General features: G+C 33.8%; 1 pseudogene; it reads right to left on the bottom strand.

Moving 5' to 3' along the window:
- Positions 1 to 280: 280 nt before the first annotated feature.
- LOC109582115 (NADH-ubiquinone oxidoreductase chain 1-like) lies at positions 281 to 939 on the bottom strand (annotated as a pseudogene).
- Between the last annotated feature and the right edge of the window lie 2,464 nt (positions 940 to 3,403).

The following is a 3,403-nucleotide window of genomic DNA, read 5'->3' as shown; positions in this document are numbered from 1 at the left end:
TCTGTTTATATTTTTTGATGGCTATGTTCTAATCTACTGAAAAATGCTATCAGCTATCTCTAAAGTGCCAACACAACAGAACTTGGCTCAACTACTTGATTTTATTACTTTAAAGCTTCTGTACCTAGCATTTCTATTTGAGCAACACAAAACAGTTAAGAAAGACTTCAAAGTCAAAAAGAAAGATATAGGAGCTTAGAACATGCTGTGCGAAAGTTATTGTCTATTAAAGATAAATTTCAAATGTACAGAATAAATGAATGACAGACACACACAACAACTACCTATACCTCGCGTAAGCAAGGCCAAAAACTGCACTCAAGGCCGGCATTGAAATTATATTGGCATAATCTGCTAAAAAGAACAACATGAATGACATACATGGGTATTTCATATTGAATACAGATACCAATTCTGACTCCCGTTTCATTAAATCAAATGGCACTCGATTTGTTTTGGCCAAGGCAGAAACAAGGAGCATCATTGCAGCTCGCCATAGTGGGACTTTGTACCACATGTAACCATGGGCGATCACGATTTGTGTCAAATTCAATGACACCACACACAATACTACCAATATAGTTATCAACCCTATTGATACTTCATAACTATTCATTTGGGCAGCAGCCCTTATCGCCCCAAAAATGCCATATCTTGAGTTACCTGCTCATCCGGACATCAATACAGCATACACACTTATCGACAATACCATAAAGACATATAAAAAACCCTGCCCTAAATCACTAAATATGATTCCATTGCCATATGGTATTACACCCATGCTATAAATGCCAAGGTCAAGGAAAAAATTGGAGACAGTCAATATAAAAATATATTAGCATGATTTAGCATAATCATTTCCTTAGAAAAGAATTTCAACCCATCAACAAATGGTTGTATTACTCCCCACACCCCCTCTATATTTGGCCCCTTTCTACTTTAAATAACACATAGTTAGTAGCCTATATGTAGGGTTGAGGTTGATTTTTGAAGATGGCGACCAACTTTATTTTCAAAACGTTATTACTCTTCTTTCTTGCCTTTTAAAGCTTTATAAACGGCTTCCTTGTACCTTAAAGTGGAATGTAGTGCAGCAAGAGAATTCTTGAATAATAGGCCCAAATTCAAATTTCTACAAAATTCTTGAGCCTTTTTCTTTTTTCTTTCGTCTTTCTTGTATACACCGGCTTATCTTTTAGACTGAAGAACAGCTCATGGTAATTTTTACACCATTCCTTGCAGCGTGAGTCAAGGACTACAAAGGTACTTTCTATTTGTTAATGTTGTATTATAATAAACTAGTTTTTTGGGTGTGTTATCACTGCTCATTGAGACTAGTCGCCATTTTGATACTTTATGCGCATGCTCAGAGTTGCAATAGTGACTGCACATGATGAATATTTGCTCCATTCTTCTCTTTATCTGCTTACTTGTTCAGCAGTGGGCAGACTAAGTGATTACACGATCTTTTAAGAGCTAATAGGTAAATATTGTGGAATAACTACAACAAATTAGGTTCTTTATACCACAGAGCGAAATATAATTTTACAGAGCCATCAGAGCCAAAAATTGTTTTCCAGCTGCTCAGTTTTGATAAGTTTCGACATCTGTACCTAAGCCAGATACTAGTGTTCTGTCTATTCTGTTATACTTCTATATTGGATATAATTTAGATAAGTCTTTACAGTTACGTGTACAAGATAAGCAGCAGTTCACTTGTACCTCCTGCATATATCTACTAGGTATTATGGTATTTATTTGTTGTTTTAATGTTAAGTGTAGTTGTGCTATTAGGTGTAAAAAAAGGAAGTAGGAAAAGGAAAGGTACTTGACTGGAGCTAAATCCAAAAAAATGCAAAATTTATGAAAATAGAAGAAAAATTGAAAGTTTTATATTTAAGAATAGATCGAATGCCAGAGCTACTCCATAAGGCACTGTAACATGGTCAAAAGCAAAGCTGGAATTGCATATAAAATAAGTAAAAAGTTTAAGATTGCTTATGCAAAGTCCTATTCCATGAAGTTCCACGCATTAAACCCAGGTTATGTATTGCAAAAAAGTGAAAATTGGTATAACAAAAAGAAGGATGCAAAAATTAGCAAGTCAATTTGCTATTCCAAAAATGCTAATCCAGTTCCTAAGAAGATAAAATTGTTAAATTATTTAAGAGCAACATATTCCAACGATCCACAACAGAAGCAGCAACAGTCTAGAGATAGTTATCAAAAAAAATCCGAACCCCCTAACAAGTAAATCAAAGGAACGCTATTAACAAATCCGGGCCTTCAAAAACAAAACTCTTTAAAACGATATTACGAGAATAGGGACGCAATATTACATGCTACAAAAGATATATTTATGAGATATAAATTTTCTGATAATAACATGGATAAATTAAAAATGGCACTAAATGTGACCATAATTGACAAAAGTTACCTTATGGCGGATAGGAAATTTGGTCTTAATACCCTGCAAAATCCAACTTCCTGACCTCCATTTATCAAAACTTTCCTCCAGAGGATGCAAAAAGTTACTATGTAACTTTTAGAAACAATAGTTGTCTGACAGAGCACTCACAGGTTGATATTTTTCATTATAATCATGAATTTAAAAATCCGCCATGAGGTACCTTTTGTCAATTATGGTCACAAATAAGGAAAATAAGAGGCGGCTAAGTAAAGATTATTATGATCGTAGTTATGGTCAAATATTGTATAGATTGCATTGTTATTACTCATTACCTGCACCAAATAGTGAAGCAAAGGAATCTTATTTCACTAAAATTATTGAAGCATTATATTATAACCCATAAATAGTTGATTTATTACCATCAAGTATGAAAGGTTTAGATTTTGAGAACACATATGACAGTAAATGTAATGCTGCATCAAGTATATTGTTAGAATCAGTTATGAAAAACAGATCCACAAAGTAGGCGTATTGATATGTGCAGCAAATAGCATTAGGAAATTGAAGTTGAATAGTTTTAGTGATTTTGGTGAGCAATGATTATAATTCTGATAGCCAATTAGATAGTCCAATTGCAATCCATGTTGATGCAATTGGCACCTGTTATGTGGCAGGGGTTGTTGATGAGTCATGCATTGATAGAATAGAAGAATTTAATGATGATAGTGATTCTGAAGACGACAATTTTGATAATAATAGAATGTATACAAATAAGAGAAAGCCTACCCTCAAATGGCACTGTACAGACAAGTGCAAGCCTTTATTAGAAAGTGACGTTAGTTCTATTATTGAAGTTAGACAATAATTTGATGAACGCATTAAAGAATTGAGGAAGCATTTTGATGCATGTAATAATTGTCCTAATAAGCATTATATGATAAGATCCCTGCATGTCAAAGAAATAGATCAAGGGCATGAACATGATTACTGTGA

Source organism: Amphimedon queenslandica, unplaced genomic scaffold (genome assembly GCF_000090795.2).
Source record: "Amphimedon queenslandica unplaced genomic scaffold, v1.1 AMPQUscaffold_13400, whole genome shotgun sequence".
Taxonomy (NCBI): Eukaryota; Metazoa; Porifera; class Demospongiae; order Haplosclerida; family Niphatidae; genus Amphimedon; species Amphimedon queenslandica.
The sequence above is the reverse complement of the archived record's forward strand: the minus strand, read 5'-3'. Positions and strand labels throughout refer to the sequence as shown.